This window comes from Motacilla alba, chromosome 2 (assembly GCF_015832195.1).
Source record: "Motacilla alba alba isolate MOTALB_02 chromosome 2, Motacilla_alba_V1.0_pri, whole genome shotgun sequence".
Lineage (NCBI taxonomy): Eukaryota > Metazoa > Chordata > Aves > Passeriformes > Motacillidae > Motacilla > Motacilla alba.
The window spans coordinates 73,587,027-73,606,977 of NC_052017.1; positions in this window are offsets into that span (position 1 = coordinate 73,587,027).

A 19,951-nucleotide genomic window follows, 5' to 3' on the forward strand; every position below is an offset into this window, starting at 1 on the left:
GATACTGGAACACAGTAATTATCTTATTAACCAGGACAGACAATTCAATTATAAATCCTACCTTCACTCAAAGTGTATAATTATTTTTTTAGGACGTGAAGTTGCTTCACACTTTTGAACCCAATTTGAAGGTCCTAAACTAATTATTTTTTTTGCTAATGTGTCCATGTGGGCTGAATTTGTCCTTTATTAATGGTTTTAATTCTTGTATCAGCTAGTGTTTAGTTATTGAAAGAGGGAAAGAAACATACAACATATAGGTTATATGATCTTTGCAGAGGTAGCTTGGACTTGTTTATGAGAGTTGCCTTGATTCCAGCTGCAACTGACATGGTAAAACCTTTGGCTTAGCTGTAAAAAACACAAGCAGTGCAAAAATCACTACCAACAAACAGATGCCCCACAAGTCTCCAAGCAATGGTTCCTTGCAAAGAGCTTCTTCCTATTTTTGTTGTTGCCCATGATGTTGTGTAGCATGGAGTACCTCTTTAGTCAGTTCAGATCATCAGTCCCAGTTCTATCTCCCCAAAGTTCTTGCCCATCCGCATCCTACTAACTGAGGAGACAGGGAGAAACAGAGAGGGTGTTGATGCTGTGCAAGCTCTACTCAGCAATAGACATGATATTGGTGTGTTATGAGCATTCTTTTGTTCACCTACCTAAAACACAGCAGAATATAGGCTGCTGCAAAGAAAATTAACTCCTCAGTACAAATACCTGTATTTGGCATAGCAGTGAATTACATAAGCATGTAGAAAACAGCTCTCGTCAGCCAAGAAGTACCTAGATTGTACTATGAGTCCTCAAAACTCTCAGCAATAAAGATGAACATACATCTCATTTATTTCGTAGTATATAATGATCCAATTCAATATTACTTCATTTATTTGGAAAAGCAAGATTTTGTATGAGTACAAAAAGTGATTTGTGCAACAGTATTCCAAAATTACTTTATTTTTTCCAAACATCATAATCTATTAAATGGATTTTTTGTCTCACAGTTTACTTCCTTTTTGGTCTTCATAAGAAGTACAAACACCACTGTAAAGTAATATTTTGCAAGAGAACAATTTAAATTAGAAGGATGGATCCCAGGGACCTATTTTATTTTTAGAAGAAGACCTTTAAACTATAAGGAAATCATCAAAATACACTATTTCTTATACCCAAAAATAGACTTAAAATACATATTCCAGGAAAAAGTATCATAAATACCCTAGATATTACTGATGTTTATTCCTAATGATATTAATACTCTCATTTATATTTATAACTTTAAAAAATGAACCATCTGTCTCACTAGCTATAGGAGACCAGATTACAGTAGCCATAATATGATTCATTTTCAATACAAATCACTACTGGTTAATTAAATTGTGAAGTCTCTACTGGAAATGGAGCAATTATTTCAATGGTACTTATAATGCTAGCAAGCCTGACTATTTTTTTTTTTTGTTAGTGAACTATAGACTAAAAACTAACTCTTATTATTATTATTATTATTATCTTTAGAGATAACTCCCAAATCTAGTTGTCCATTGTGCTTTCTGCACTAAATTTCTTCTTAATAAATGTTAACATAGGTGCCCTACTGACACAATAAACCCTACTTTCAAATAATGCACTTTCAGAATTTTGTTCCTAGTTCCTCTTATCTGTCACTACTGTTTTTCCTACTTCTCAGTTTTTTGACAGTTGAAACACAAATGTGCCTGGCTCATGCCTAAGACACAAAATTAAGACTTGTCTGCATTTGACTTCTCTGCAGGTGAAAGAAGAGGTGCAGCTTCAAGCTAGCTGAGTTCAACAGGTTCAGAACACAACAGTGCTTTTAATTCAATTTCAACCTGCTTCAAGCCAGCATAATATGTATGAACCACAGCCAGGATGATTTAAGAAAAGTATGAACTAAAGAGTGTCTTCTTTGATTGAAAATACAGGTGGTGACCATATCTCTGGTTTCAAGACTCATATTAATAAAAAAGAACAAAATGATAAAATAAAGAAACTGGGAGAACAGTTGTGCATCTTTTAATGTGTGTATTGTAGTTGGAAAGAAAAGGAGTAGAACAGTGAAAAAAGCAAGAAAATAAGCAAGAAAAAAAAGGAAGGAAGGAAGGAAGGAAGGAAGGAAGGAAGGAAGGAAGGAAGGAAGGAAGGAAGGAAGGAAGGAAGGAAGGAAGGAAGGAAGGAAGGAAGGAAGGAAGAAAGAAAGAAAGAAAGAAAGAAAGAAAGAAAGAAAGAAAGAAAGAAAGAAAGAAAGAAAGAAAGAAAGAAAGAAAGAAAGAAAGAAAGAAAGAAAGAAAGAAAGAAAGAAAGAGAAAAAAAATTGAGAGAAAATTGTTCTCGTGGTGACATTAGTAGCAAAACAAATGGAAGATAACAGCATTTCGAAAACTCTGAGTGTGTAGTTCATACTGCAAGACCACTAGTTATAAGGATCAGGGAAATTAAAATGTCAGCTTAGGGGAGAATACAAAGGATATTCTCAGTTCATTAATTTCAAGTCCAGTGCACTGCCATTGTTTTCTGAAGCTAAGACTTTTTTGAAAAGTATATAAAGCCTACCTCATATATACAAAAGATACAAGACATCTTCTCAAGAACTCTGCTCCCTCACCAAAAAAAAAATTCTTCTACATCTGGGCACAAAACATCATGAAAAAGGTCTTGGATTTTCACTGGTTCATCACTATTTAATACCATTTAATATAGCTAGCAGCAAAACAGAGACAGAATTCTTATTTATGATCTTTTTTTTTGTGTGAAAATTGTCCAGATATGTTTTTCAATGCACATGTTGGCTGCTTACTTCTTGATGTTAATTAATGTTTTATTTCTGATGCAGTTCAGAGTTTCCCATCTTAGAGTATGAACCAAGAATATGATGGGGTTTTCTTATGCTAATATAACATTTACTTTAATCATGAGGGAAAGACCACGGATGTTGTCTATCGGGACCTTGTCAAAACCTTTGACATTGTCACCCGCAGTGATTCCTTGGAAACATCCATGGTTTGGAGAGGTGAACTGTTCACTGAGTAGAATCTGAACTGCATTTTCTCCAGGCTCAACTGCACAAGCTCCTTCAGCCACTTCTCATAGATATTATACTCTAGAGGTTTGTTGCCCTTCTCTGGGCACAAACAATGATCCAGCACCTCAGTGAATTTCTTATAGTGAGGGTCCCAAAAGAATATACACACACTTGTCTTAGGCCCATCGACCCAGCCTATCCATAATTCTCTGCAGAGCCTTCCGACACTCTAATGGATCAGCACTCCTGCCCAGCTTGGTGAACTCTGCAAACTGATTGAAGGTGCACCTGATCCCCTTGGATCAGATCATTGATAAAGATATTAAACAGAACTAGCCCCAGTGCCGAGCCCTGATGAACACCATTTATGACCAGCTGCCAACCGGATTTCCTTCATTCATAACAACTCTTTTGGCCTGGCCATCCAGTCAGTTTTTTATGCAGAAAACTACCTTTTTTTCCTTGCGTTCCAGTGAAAAGCCTCCATTTAACCATACCAGTCATTCCCAGAAGCTTGTCTTTTGGAACGTGAGGATGGCTGCTCCTGCACCTTTAAGATTCCCTTCTTGGAGAATGTCCAGCATTCCTGGAGTCCTTTGCCATTCAGAACTGCCTCACAAGAGAGTCTCTCAACTAAACTCCTAAACAGTCCAAAGACTACCATCTGGAAGTCCATTTTAGCAGTTCTGCTGATCCCCACCTTAGTTCTGTGAGAAACAAAAACTTTATACATGCTTGTTATGGTCAGGATAGCCTCCAAGTGTGATCCACCACACCTTCCTGTTCACAAACAATAGGTCCAACAGCGTGCCTTCTTTAGCTGTCTCACTCATCTGTGTTAGGAGTTTATTTTCCACACACTCTAAAACCATCTTAGACTGTTTCCTCTCTGATTTATTGTACTTCAATACTGTATTAGGAAGGCACATACCTTTTGGGAAAAAAAAAAGGAAGAAATGCATATTGTAGAGGTTTTTACAGAATTTGTTATACATGTTGCATATGTGTGTGGTTAATGTCCATATAAAAATATGTGTGTTTATTTATGTACATGCCCTATTTCAAATTCCTTTTTGGATGCATTATACAAGAAACTCAAAAGACATTCATGAAATAGCAGGTGATAATACAGGAGCTTCATTCACTTAAAGATGTCTGAATGTTTACCACCTTTAAACCTCTGCAGTATTGTTCAGCAGATATGTAATGTCAGGATGGACAAGTATACGAAATCATTTATCACCCAAAGTAGTGCTTGCTTTCTGAAAATCATCTGTTCCTCAGCTCTCCCCACACACATGGGAATGTTTGTTTAATCTCCCTCGTATAAGGCCTGACAATACAGGAAACATCTAGAGCAATGTTTCACCATTGCTTCTTCTTTAAATGCCCAAATCAAAGGAGATTGAAAAGAGCATTTATTGTATTTTTTTTTGAATGGTTGAATCAGTTCTCTCATTCTAATTAAGCCACTGAATTTCTGGACAAAGCATACTCTGTCCTGCTTCATTTGTTCCCTACTGGCATTCCAACTCAGCAAAACATTTTTTCCGTGGAATTATATTCACTGAAAACTATCATGCCTTTCTGGATCAAAGGTACTAAATCTTGTTTGAAATTTATTGAATCAATTTGTACTCTGAAAGAGGTTTGGCTTTCAAAAATATTCTACACCATATCAGAACTACTTTTTTGATTTTCTCTTTACTATGCTCTTTCTAATCTTACTCCTTTTATGCCTCATAAGTTTCCTGACCTCCACTGCTTCATTTAACAACAGGCAGTGTAGTGTTCAGTGCACACAGTACAAGCTAGGCTTTTTATTTGTATTTACAAAAGAGTTAAAGGGAAAGCTTTGTGAGGACATAACAATTTATTTTCCCTCTTATCATCTTGCCCTCCTCTGCTCATGCTTTAAAAAAATGTTGGCTAGGGGTTTTTTTGTGCTTTTTTACCTCCTGAAGGAGGACACTTATTAACCAAAATGCTTTGAAAGCTTTGTGAAATTTGTGTGATCGCTAAATTGGTCATTATTATGTCTTCAGATTATTATTGCTGTGGGACTATGTTTCACATCAAAGTCCTATTATTTCAATGATGTGTTTGTTTACCACAGTAAACCACTCATACTGATACATTTTCACATTATTTTCCTGCTTTAATAGAATCAGAAAAAATCTTCAGACTGAGAAATCTAAAACATTTGATGTCAGCTTTCACACCTGAACATCTGTGATGCTAATGGTGACAAGCCAAATGGCAACAAAATGATCACAGCATCCAGCCTTTATAATGCCAAATAAATCAGCACCATAAAGTAGATTATAATATTTTCTTCCTTAAAACTGCATGTTCTTACTGTCTCAGAATCCTGACAACAACCATAAAAGGGAAGCTAAGCTGAGCTCTGGGGTGCTGTTCAGACTTCTGTGATTCTGTACAAGTGAATACCAAAAATACAGTCCAGACTTGATGTATTTTCCAGTTGTATGGGTCATGTTCTCTATGACATGAATTTGAAATCTAAGCAGTCATGAATCTTTAGCAGATACTGCTTTTAATATGAGATGTTCATATGTATACATGAACATATACATATACATATATAAGAATAACAAAGATGTTCTCATGTTTCCACAACAAAAAATTCATGTTCACAAGAACAACAGCAACATGCATAAGTCAGTGCAATGTTTTTTATTAGTTTGGTGAAAGGAATACTGTCCACCAGCTAAACATGAAAAGGAGAAGCTGTTGTTAAAGTGCAGTATATGTTAGTGGTTACGTGAGTTATCTATGTACAACTCATCTAAAATTATTTCAGATGTCTCATATGCATCTAGGGGGAAATTGTTAAATTATCCTGTGATGTTACTCAAACACAAAAAAACTCCCCCTAAAACTCTGCAACTGACAGGAGCCTAAGTTAATGGTTAAATCAACTCAAAAAGACATTCGTAGGGAACTTCACAAATCCCTGGTAAGACATCTTCATATAGTAAAGTTTTCTTTCATTGTAATGCTTGTTTACAACTTTGTAGCTTTCTGCATAAAAATCTACTTGCATTAGGAATAAGTAATAAGACTAACAGGTATTTCACTGCTTTCATCAGTGTACACTCCAAAATATATATTGTCACAGGCAAAAAATAATAATTAGGATTTATACCAAACTGCAGCAGGCACAATTTAAAAAGTGCATGCTTACTGACTGTATCAAAAATTATGTCATAGGCCTCATTCTCTCACTTCAACTATTTAGCATTAAAAGTACATTTGGTAAAAAGAAAGATAAAGTGATACAATTTAGGCAAGTCAAAACTCAGGGACAAAATATTAAGCAGTTTGAATTCTAGTGATACTACAGCATATTAAACTAATTGCAGTGAGCTAAAATATGCATAAAAACTTAAAGTTAGTCTCAGTGCCGGGAGGAATATAAAATTAATAGCAACAACAACAACAAAAACAACAATAACAACAACAATAACAACAACAAAAAACATGAATCCCTAGCTGAATAATTTCTTTCAAAAGTTTAGCAAAAAGACAACAAAAATTTAGACCTGATTTATATATTTTTGCAGTAATCTGCAAGCTGATGGAGATGTCACAAGGCTGTTATATTTATTTCCTCAAATGACAGTAGTCATAAAAATATAGTAAATTGAAAAATTGAAAATCAAATTGAATATGAAAATATCTAGTTGCCTTCTAACCATGTGCACACAAAGGCTAGATACTACTAGGCCTCCATGGAGACATGTAAAAAATGAAAAAAGTAGGTACATAAATATTGATTGTTATTTTCAAATAATACAGAGTTGATATTTCAGAAATCTTGATTTTCATTTGGATGTTGACCAATTTTTTACCTTTCAAATTACTGAGAATAAATACTGGAAATATTTTAGATACCTGAAGAATGAAGCACATTTGGCAAAGCAGGTTTACAATCCAGCAAATAAAGAACTTTTGACAGAAAGATTCATTTGTCTAATTAACTCAGGTCAAGAAAATATGTCGCATTTACCAATATGAACAATCTTTTAGGAATAAGGTGGCTTTAGGTTCACAGTAGGTGAAAATGAACCTCATAAACTAGTGGTAAAAACTTAAATAACCACACGAGTTTTTAAATAAAATTTTAGTCTTACATAAAGCTAAAGGAATAGTTTTTATATTTTCTTTTTGATACATTGAAACATCTGAATTATTTGGTTTTTTGTTTCAACTTCATGAAAGGGAAATATTTGTCTCATTGAACATACGTGGCACTAATAATTTTTAGATAACAGAGTGATGACTGCAATCTTTATATTCATTTCAGATTTCTAAAATAGAAATTACTATCTGAAGCACCAATCAAATTCAACAAAAATGCAAACTCTTCTATTATCTAATCCTACACAAATTAGGACTGTAGTCTGTGCCTTTCACTCTGCAAATTCTTGAAGTCTTAGCTGTGTTACAGCTTGGAAATCATCTCTAATGAGTGTAACAGATTTCACAGCTATTCGAGTAACTGCATCTTCATCTGTTTCCTGGTAAACTATCATGAAAATGCTTCCATTTAATAATAGGTATATAATTTTATGGATTTTATCATTTTGTATGAGATTTGAAACTACTCCAGATTCCTTCAGAAAAATAGTCTGTAATTAGAATTAACTGGACAGAATCATGACAATGTGGGAAGTTTTGTCAAATTCTACCCTTAGTTACCTCCATGTAAAGGTACAGTAATTTTGTCCAAGTCAATTTAGTTTAGATTTACACTTACAGAACATAAACTGCTCTTGGTATAATGACAGGAGGTTTCTTCCAACAGGAAGAATTGAACAGGAGAGACAGCACCTTCTAAATCCAGCCCAGACTATTCCACTCTTGGATACAAATGCCATAGCTAATGGGTAGTCAATATTTTTTCCCCATACATAAATTTAATTCTTAGGAATTTCAGCGTCCATCAAATTGCTGAACTGAGTTAAATTACTGTGCGCACTTCTAAACACTCTTGATTTAGCAGATCCCATGTACAGTGAACCTGTAGTGAATTTTGAGCTCTATTCTAGACTGAACCTGAACTGTAGCACTAAAAAATAATTATATTGATTTTGTGAGTATTAATTTGATGTACAACAAAAGAGATGCCTTCAACTTCTCCTCAAATAAAATATTTTTTTCAACTATCTAATTTTCAGCCATGCACAAATGACTTGGTTATTAAACAAGTTTCACTTATCAATATGCAATATAAAATACAAGAGGGGACACTTTGAAGAGAATAAAAAAGAACATATTATGTTGGTATCTTCTCAAATCGTGATTTTTTTTTTTTTGTTTCAGATATTTTAACACAATTTTCATCACTAGTTAACAAGATTGCTGCCTCACAAAGGTCTTGCTGTGCCTCAAAATTGTCAGTGTTGTATTTTACTTTAATCATGCTGGGAAAACTGTAACTACTGTAAAAGCACAATTAACATCAATATAAAAAACTCATCATGTAGAGACTGAAACAGTGCTTTTGGCATCAGTAAATACACATAATAGGCCCTTTCAAGGCATATACCTATCCTGGTAGCAAGGTATGATTTGGTTCATCCAGAAGCATATTTTCAATTGATATTAACAGTGTTCATTAAGTTTTGAGGGGCTACACACCTAGAACAATAAGAAGGATTTTAGTGTAATATTAGAAATTTTGACTTGAAAGTGTCAGACGATCAAGTTAAATATACAAACTTAGAGATACACTTTGGACAAATCTGTAAGGAATCATAGTTTCCATGCTTTGTTCCTCATCTAGCAGATATATATGCTATGTGTTTATGCAGCTGTGGAATCTAAAATTCATTTCAAAATCAAAAAATGCTTATACAGATTTAGGTCAGACTTAGCCAAATCGCAAGAGTATTGAAAGGGAGGGTGTGATTACATTTTCCAGTCCTGATTAATTTATAGAGAAATTACTATGCTATTAATGTAATTTAGAAACATATTGATAATCTTTATGATACAGTTTTCAGAAAGCCCTCAGAAGTCTATGCAGTGATCATTAATAAAAAAAAATTCTTACAGTGTAATTTGAAAACTGCTATTTCCCTCTGATCTTCTGTCTTTGGATATATCAATATACATCTCAATGCAGACTTTCAGCAAAGGATTAGCAACTGCTGAGATAGGCAAGAAACAGTGCTCTGGGACTGACCAGGGGATATTTTTTTTACCATATGGAGGTCAATGAACCTCTTGTCAAAAGCAGATTTTCTCTAACTTCTTACTCCTTTTGTCAGTATGTGCCAGTTTGCCTTTTTATTTTTTTTTTGTGGAAAATCTCTTGACCCATAAAAAGTAAGGCATGGTTCTGCTCATAAGCAAGTAAGCTTTTAAAATATTATATTAGTACCAATACACAACTTTTCTGACAGTTTGATGTTGTAAGGATTAAAGTGACAGATTCTTTTATCATAGAACTCGTTGGTTAGGAGAGGGATGAAGTTTAATAAAACATGGGAACAACAAAATCATATACAAATACTAGCTTGACATTTGTTCTCAGCAAAAAAGAAAGATGTTGTGTTCCTCAAATGAAAGGCAAAATACAACACATTTCAACACATAAATGCACTTGTGAACAATAACAGTATCTATCACAGTATCCATCGTGTTAAGAAACTGAGAAGAAAAATCCAGCAGTGTGTATTCCATGGACACTGAAATTCTTCTTGGTTCTGCACCAAAGGCGGTCTGACACCATTAGGATTTTTTAAAGCAATGTGTTTGAGTCCCAGTCTATGACAATTTTATCTCCATGATGGCTTATGCAGAAAAGCATTAAAATAATATCTCTTTTCCAATTTTCGAACACTTTTGTCTTTTAACCCATTTCTCTTTCTCTATTTTTTTTTTTGCCTTGAGATAGATTTTGATTATTTCTTCAAAGATTAAAAATGTGCTATACATAAGCTAAAAGTCTGAGCAAAATGTGCTGACAGAAAGTTTTATGCCCAAGCATTGTATTCTCCATTAAGCTATCAACCTTGACAATACTTGTAAGCACTGAAAAAACATCAAATGTGAATACTGTCCTTTTTCAGGAGAGTACAAATATGGATTTCTTGGAAGTTTGGTGATGACCGTGGTAAGATGCCTAAGGTATCGTGCTTCTCAAGAAGCAGCCCCCTTGCTTCAACACTGGCATCCTACAGCATCCCTATAGGCTCTGCTGTGCCAAATCCTGGTTGTTGTCAGGAGATCCGATGCACTGAGTTCCTTGTGCCACATCCAATAAAAAGAAATGAAAGCGGAACAAGCAATGTTCCAAGCTTTCTAATCCAGATCAGATAGTGGCTTGAGCCACTTTAATCTCCCAATTTCGTTTGAAACATCCTGAATAAACTCTATAGGAATGGTCATGAAGCCAGACAAAACAGCTATCTTCCCTAGTTTTAATTTAATTTTATTTTTTCTTCTTCTCCTGTTGAGTGAACTTCAGTGGTGCTATTCATCTGAATAATAGACATCGGTCCTTAAGAAAATAGTAAGATTTTATGTTCTAGGACATAAAATAATCTGACATTTTAGATGAATTTTAATAAAAACTACTTCAAATTTTTGGGATAGGAAAATTCTAGAAACTTATAGGTCTTGTTTTTTTGTTTTTTAATTGTATTTGATTATCTCACAGTTATGCAAGGTTAAGCAGAATTCGCAGTTTCACTAGCTATTCACTTCTGGGCAGTGCAAACAGTGACTTATTTGGGTGTTTTTGTTTTCAGTTCTTACTGCATTATTGATGAGTAACTCACATTGCTTGACTGCTTCTTAATGCACACTCATTTTCTAGCACTGAGACACAGCAAAAGGGTGTTTAAAGCTTTTTCAGCCAGAATGTTCACTAATAAATGCTCTAACACTTAGAAATATTTTTCAATTTAAATACTGTGTAATTCCATAAAGCAATGGCATTTGGCTGGCTGAAGCATGCAATATATAACTCCCTTGTTGATGTTTATGTGCCTTGGCCCTGATGATCTCAGAATACAATTGGTGATATGGGAGCCTTTTAATTCTACATGTATGACTCTCAGCCAAATGCTGTAGATGCATTAAGCTGATAGATTAAGAAAAAATGTGTCATTCTATCTGTTTAGGAAATATCAAAAAATATGGGATTAGACATTTCACAATGGTGAAGTGCATGCTGTATTTGCTAGCCCTAGAAAAACAAGGCAAGTGATATCTTAGACCTGGAAAGGAAAAGGGGAAAATGTACTTTATGGATTTTCAAAGCCATGTTTGTCCTTCAAAAACCACAGATAGGTGAGAGGTCAGACTCATTATGTTGGGCAGTGCCCTCCATGCTTTGGGAAACTGAGGAGCTGTACATGCGCCTTATAGGGAAGTCATAAGAACCACTGAAGAAATATATTCCAATTTTTAAAAACCGAGAAAGCAGGAAAACAGCAGCCCCTGAAATCTTATTTGAGGTGCAGGGAATGGCAGTCTGTGTACTGTTTTTCAGTGAAACTCAACCATACCCTAAGAGATAAGTAGCTTCTGCTCTGAAACCCAAAGGGCTCAATGGGACTCAAAGGTATCTTATAGACGTTTATCCGAAAGGGAGTGTAACATTAAAAATTGTCTTTCTTTTATGAAAAATTGTTCAAAATTTAAATCTGATGTATATTATACCAAATGTTGAGCTAGAAAATGTTCTATGAATTTGTGGTAAATATTTTGTACACCTTAAATTATCTTTATTATTGAAAATATCCTATATGTCTGTATTGTTCAGAGTTTCTTCAAGTACTTATCCTGGTTTTTTAATGGACTTCTTTTCCATAATGCGAGTTTCAACTAATTATAACATTGATATTATGTTTATCCATTAAAACAATTATAACTTAAGAAATGCCAAAGATATTTTCCTGTTGCCAAAAAATATTAAGCTAGTAATGAATCTGAGGAGTCTTTACTCTGGCATATTTTCAATAGGTTTCTCTGATGTTATTTTATGTCTCAACAACCATATATGAAGAGTCTTATAGTCTGTCCTTTACACTATTTTACTGTGGGTTTTCTATTCCCTGTTGTTTTATCATTAGCTGCTAACACAGGAGGCATTCCCCACGTGTAATAGACTTGGCATAATGATTTAATATTCTTTGTGAGATGCCAAGTGTTCTTCTCATACTTCCTTGGAATTTTGACAGTAACCATATTGCTCTCGTGTGACCAAAAATATCAATAAATAAAAAATGACCTTTTCTGCTCATCTAAAGTGTAATGAAAGCAAAGTATTCAGCCTACAAACACTCAGGAAAAAAATCTTATGATCCACAGTATGCCTTGTGCTTATAATTTTCATGGCAGAACTCATTTGTTATGAGACTTTTTATATCTGTAAAATGGAAACTTATTTCTCACAGGGCATCTATTCCTCTATCTCATTTGTTAAAATATGCTAAGCTCCCAATAAATCAGACAGACAACTGATTTCATGGGTTAGTGAGGGTGAAAATGGCAATTTTAACACTTTATTGTAAATTAATGATGAAAATCTTTTAACAAAAAAACTCCTTTATATACTAAATGCTCCTCAATGTCTACTGAAAGCAAATCTATAACGAATATTAGGAATAGTAATGAAATTCTGCCTAAGAACAATATTGACATTTCTGTTTTAGAATGTAATGGCAATTCAAGATAACCTTAAAGCAATATTTTTATAAACTGGAAATACATGCTTGAAGGTCTGCCTCCGTATTTGATGTAAGAGCATTACCATATTAAATCAGATACTATTTCCTCAGGAAAAATCATGTTAGTATTATCTATGACTTTTTAAACTAAGTGACAACCTGATTTACATGGTATATAGCTTTATAGTAATTCCAGTTTAGTTAGGACCTTATCCATTTCCATTAAAGGCAACTTAATCTCTTATGGGAAGCTTAAAGGAATCTGGATGAAATGGCAACTACTAGGATAAAGCTCCAAGGTAGAAAATATCTTCATTCAGAACAAAGCTCAAATGTATGCTTAGCTCTCTGATGAAGTGCACACTCAATGTAGTGTGCATTTATTTGCAATAAGGTATTATGATTAATTTTTATATATGTCCTTTAAGGATTAAATTATAAAAATACTAACTAAGAAGGAAATCTGTAACAATTTAAAATAAGAGATTACATAGAAATTAAGAAGAAAGAAAGAAGAGAGACATTTACAGAACTGAGTATCTACCTTGGTTTTTTCCATCCTCCTTAACAGGTCTTCTACTACATAGTTCTGCTCTGACTTCCTTCAACATATCATACTTCCTAAATATTCAAAGCTGACCATGGAGAAAACACTAAAGAGGCAGCCACTTCTCCATCATATCAATGACATCACTGGTCCTGTTTGTCCTTAATTTTGCTATAATGAAAAACTTCCCGCTTAGCCATTATAAGTTCTTCAAAAAGGTTGAACTTAAAATATGTAACACCAAAGTGGCAGTCAGGAATGGTCTATCATACAGGAAAAGACAACACTTTAACAATATATTAACTACTTCAGGAGAAGAAAGTATTTTTATCACAAGTTTTTCAAGGAAAACAAAAACAAACAAACATTGAAAAAAAAAAGTTTATTTACTATTTTAGCAGAAAGTCTTTATTCCTGTGGATTACCTGGCAAACACAGCACATATATATATAATATGTGTGTGTGTATATATATATATTTCTTTTACATCTTTTAAGTGAAATACTAGAAATTTTCTTAATTCTATTTGGTGTTAGCACTCTTCAGTCAGTTTTGCTGCTGCTTGTTTCCTTGTGAATTAGCAGTCTCTGTCAAGATTGTCAGGGAGAACAGTGAGATATGCTCGGAAGACTCCTAAGAAGAATTATTCATAACTCAGTTAAACCAGTGGAGTTCTTGACTTATGTCTTTGAATATTTCTCTATTCAGGGATGAAGACAATCTTTTATGTTGCCAAAACCTTGTAATTAAATTATTGATGTTAATTTCTGTAATGAAGAACAGTACAGAACTATTAAAGATGTAATACATATGTTTTGACTATTCATATTTTAATTTTTTCCTCTCTATTGTCTTATTATATTTTATTTTCCTTAAATAAATGATAACTATCCAGCCTTTTATACAGTTACACATCAAAAGTCGAACATTTTCATAACATTACATTTTGGAACCAGTTTTCATGGTTAAATAAAGCCATTTATATAGAAAAATTAAACAACAACAACAGCAATAAAAAAATTTAGACAAAAGGAAGTAAGTTTGTTACAGACTCAAAAGTCATGCAATTTCTGTAGACTTCACTCAATCATTCAAATAGTCTTAAAGACCAGCAAGCATTCTCCCACACAAATTCACATTTAGAAGCTATAGTTTCAGGATCAGTAGTAATGCAAAATCTGTTAAAAGTTTTCATCATGTGATATCAGTCTTAAAGCTATACGCCCGTACTTCTTTCACACGGTTTCCCAAATCTGTCTTTAAAATCCATGTTTAAGTAAAAGTGTATTATTTTGTATTTTCTTAAATGCATTTTAGTAAATATGAAAAAAAAACCTTTATCTATAAAACCATGCTTGTGGATTTACTATTACAACCTCTGCAACCACTCTGCAAAGCTTTTACTTTTTCATGAGAAATAAACAATTTCTTAAATTTGTTTGGGTGCACTTGTTACTTGGGAAAACCTGCAAAACGAAATCAAATTTTTTTCAGAAATTCTTTTTCTTTTACATTAAGCCTTCCTCAAATTTAAATTTTGCTTTCATTTACTCTTCTCTACCCATGTACTATTTCAGGTAAACACTGGAAATCTTAGGTGAGGTATCTGTTTAATATAAAGGAAATCTAAAGGAAAGAGCAAAGGCTGTCATATGAGATGCAGGTTTGGGCTCCACAGATGGAAATGAATATGGCACAGAAGCACCATGAGCTCTCTTGGAAAGAAAAAGGCTGAACTTTTGCTGCACATTTTTATTTAGTCCTGCAACCTCATGGAGAGAGGCACACATTCTGACTAATGTTTTCAGTGATGCAGTGTTTATTCTTTCCCATCTTACACATAAACAGTGTGTAATAAGAACACTGATATGCCATGACCTAAGCTTTGAGAAGAATCAAAAATTCAGGCAGTGAGTAGTTTCAGCTTCAGCTAGGATTCTGCACACTTTCAGACTGTCCTGGCTTTTGCCCCGTAATGAAGGGTCTTCCCCATACCTACAGTAAAATAAATAAGCACAACTTTGGTTGCTATCCTCCTGCTACAGATTACTCACTTTTACATAGGTAAAATTAATTTCATCCTTTCTGTGTGTGAGTAATTCATTCAATTACTATACTGCTTTCTATAACCCAGAAATATATTCCCCTGCTCTTTCAGATATTTTCTTCCACTTTTATGTCCCCCATCCCAATAGTTGTCTGTGTCTGGTTGACACAGAATTCCTTTCACGAAGCTGGCAAGAATAGTCAACAGCCTCTAAAGAACTGTCACTTCTGATATAAATCTCTGAAGCACCTTCCATTTATCTTAGTCAGTGTAAACTGAACTACAGCAGCTGCATTTTTTTTCCCTGTGTTTTCAATGATCTCCTGGCCATTTCAGATAATTTAGAATCCAGAAGTCTAACATCAATGTTGAATTGTACAAAGATTTGAATTTTTTTGCCATTTAATTGTAATTTTAATAACTAAAATATAGGCAACAAATTCGCACGTTAGAATACAAAATGACAATTTATTTGTTAGGAAGGAATTTGCTCCCTATTGTACATGCCTTTTACAACACTTATTCAATTTTCTAGATGAGTTGATAAGCATTTCAAGGTAGCTATTTTACATGGAAGCACAATTCAAAAAAAAATATGCTGGTCTTGGGCTTCAGTTCTGCTGTAATTTACTGTAGTTTAAACAGACAAATGGCCAAAATGAATGCAATAAATGTTCCTGTACTTAAGATAAATGCCTAAGAAGTAGAATACCTGTAATTGCCTAAGGAACAGAAGTTGTTTTCCTATCCAAAACATTTACAGTCACGTTATAATATCCATGCATTTAATGACCCTTTGTGGATGTCTAACAAAAAGCTGTCAAGTCTCCTCTAGAGCTCAGCATAAGCCAAAATTTTTACATCTACAGGCATCAGCAAATTTCAACATCAACAAATATCAGAGGTCTAGTATTCAGTCCTGAAAAAATATCTCCGTTTGTTTGTTTTAGATACAGCTCGTTTCCAGCGTTTATCATGTCTTCCAATGTATAAATAAAAAAAAAAAACACCAAAAAAAACCCAAAAACTTGTTATGAGCTTGTCCATGTCACTCCTGGTTATAGACTGCTATCATAACTCCCTCAGGTATTTTTGTTTTCAGGAACAAATAATGAACCTCCCTCCCTCTTTCCTCAGGTGAAAAATAATTACTCATGTAAAAATAATTAGAAACTTGATAGTCCTTATTGTCTGCACCCAAAATTTTTACAGTTTTACTATGTGCTTGTGAGAGAATGGGAGGGGAAGCAAGAGAGTAAATAGCTGCAAACTGTAATCAATATATTGATAGAAAATATGCATAGGAGTATGATCTCTGTTTCAGGGTTTTTTTGGGGTTTTTTTGTGTACTGGTAATATTTTTTTTTTGACTCAACAGTATCAGATTTTCCTGTAAAATTAGTGTGACTCAAAATCTTATGTCTCAATGAAAAAGATTACCATATTTTATATGTAAGTTGGGATTTGATTTTTCCTTATATGCATCATGTTATATCCACTAGTATTGAATTTCATTGGCTATTTTATTGCCTTGTCACTCAGACTCAAAGAAGTTTTGCTGTTGTCTTCAAGTGACCTTCATCTCTACTGTCAAAAAAGTTTCTGTAGAAGCAAAGCAAACTTTCTAAGTCCACAAGCGAGCTTTAACTCTTACACTTTGGCTGATCAGTTTTGTTGTATGATTCTGTGACCAATTTCACTGAAACTCTTTAAGAAGTTCAACTCAACAAAATCACTTGATCTTTACTTTCTCAAAAGCCCGAATTTTTTGGCGAAGTTTCACAAAAGAATGACTTGGTTTCATGTGAACAAATCACATTTAGCTGAGTGTAATTAACTGTGTCATTAACTATAGTTCTACTAGTTTTCCAAGTACAAATGTTGCCATGCCTTCCCTGAATCTTTTCTTAAACCAGTGACACAAAATTTGCTACTCTCCACTTGCATTAAGGAACTTTAAAGAAAACAATGATACACAGCTTCTGTGACTCAGTTTGGAAGCCTTGAATAAATACAATTTGCTCCTGATTTGGGTAGTGTTCACTCTGTTTGAGCTACAGTTTCTTCCACAACTTCTATTTCAGTCAGTTCCCTTGAGAAGTTTCCCACCAGGAAAAATTCAACCATGAGAATCTTCTCAGTTTCTTTGTGAATGCTAAGGAAAAGGGTTTATTTTTCTTCTGTGTTTTATCTTCTCTGAATGCTTTGGATTTGTTTCATAACTTAATTGTCAGTAAGTCCTACAGACTACTGGAAGGCTTACAGCTACTGACTTGTTTAACCAAGATTTATTAACAGGGTTCTTTTTTGTTAATTAACTTTTCCTCCAACTCTTTTTGGCCTTCTTTAATGTATTGCTTTTACATTTAATCTGGCAGCGTTTTTTAGTGTCTTATTCTATGTTTAATTTTTATTTGGATTTGAGCTCTGTTTTCTGAAGGAACATTCTTATGTGTAATAACAACCCTTTTCCTTCTATTTCCTCTCTCCTGTCTTAAAATTTTCTGTACAGGCAGTGTTGTTTGCCTTGTATTTCAAATATGGCATTCTACAGCAACCTCCATGCCATAAAGACTTGAATTTTCCCATTTTCTTCTTAAAAAGCTGTCTTGTTCTATAGCCTCCATCATAGCCTAACAAATATCCAGACACCATCAGCATCCTAGGTGTGAAATCAGTAGTACAGATCAAACACTATATTTTTTTCTATTTAAGCCTTGTAATTTCATTATGTACAGCATTTGATGCTAGTTTAGATGTGTAGTTTATCAGTGTGATTTGATTTTAGGATCTCTTGACATCTAATAAATATTCTTCCATCACAACTATGGCTAAATCTGTCATCCTGATGTTCCAGTATGACATCAACTGACAGTATTCCACCAAGTTTCCAATATGCCTACTGTGTCAATTTCTGCATTTGACAGCAAATATCCAAAATTTCCTTACCTAATTATTTAAAAATCTGGCATTCATGAAGAAGCATGCATAATATAGTGTTGATTCTTCTTTTGCAAACTATATCAACAGAGCTGTCTTCTTATCTATTTAATTATTTTCATCCCCTGACATGTGTGTCTTTTAGGCATACCAAATTTCCATGTCTTCCTCAATAATAAAAGCACCATCCTAAGGCATTTGTCTCCATCTACTTGCTGTTCCCCCATCTTTATGTTATATACATGGAAGATGGGAGCAAAGTCTTTGTAAAGCCCTTTCTTCACATGCATGCAAATGAACCAAAATAGAAAAGATCACAGAGTCTTCAGTGTTTCAGAAAATAAGGAAATTCACAAATGCCTCTGAAGACTCTATTTGAATTTTTAAGTATTTGCAAAACTATTAGAAGTATCTGTGTGTGCATGTTTTATCAGTATTTTGATAGCTTTACAATCATTACTCTTTTATTAAATCATCACACATCGATTATTAAGAAGCAGTAGCTCAAAATAAGAAAATTGATTTTCCAGTAATGTTGTCTATCTCTTCAAAGAGGAATGAAGGCCTTAAAGGTAAGTTTTGCAAATTCCTGCTTCCCTGTGTTCTACTTGTGAATATTGAAGCCAGTTTTAGTGAAAATTTAAAAATAATTAATTTCTCTAGGTCTTTTCCAAAATAGAATAAAAATTGGAAATATTTTAAATGGAAAATACCTACTTTACTTCAATAAAAAATAAAGCAAAACATTATGAAACCTCTTTAAAAATAGTATTTATTGTTTGGTCTTGAATGACAAGCAAGTGGCTAGACTAACGACCTTGAACCACTGTTATAATTTATAATACTATAGCAATATTGGTCACACTGGAACACTGCCAGTCATATGTCTCTTATTTTCTAATTCACTTTTATAATAAAGCTAATACGCAACAACCCACAGTTGCTAAGGCAATTTTAACAAATGTTAATGTATTTTTACTGGAAATTTCATATAGGATGTCAAATTATGTATTCAATAAGTATGTTTTTAATAAAATGTCTATCTTTATTAAATATGCATTAAAATTAATAAAGGTAAAAAAATGATGCTCACTAAGAAATTAGGGTGATTTACATGTGTGACAAGGCTCCAGAAAAGGTATCAGCTACTCAGCATGGTATTGCATACATTTATTATAATAAATATATGTATATATATACTAAAATGCATTAGGAAACAACTGCATTTACTAAAAGAAACAGTTTTCTTTCACATAATTTCACATCCTTCAGCTGATATCCCTAAGAAGTGGCATGTTAGCCTATGCTAAGTTCAGCTATGAATTTATATGTACTTGCTACATATCTTGCTATAACATATGCTTCTTTAAATGTTCTTACTATCTTTACAAAGGCAATTATTCTACAGTATAATGGATCAAAATGAACTTGTAAAATATTACTGCAGTAGTTATAATGATACAACTGTCAGTACCGTGCTGCTAATTATGTCCAGATAGTAATGATTATTTTACCTGAGCAAAATGGGTGTTTCTGGTATGCTAATTCATTAAGCTGTTAGTTATAAAAATCGAGATATATAATACTGTCATGAAGAAACACATTAATCCACACTTTAACTATATCCTGGAATTTCCTTGGCTTTTAAAACATGCTGTACATCAGCAAAA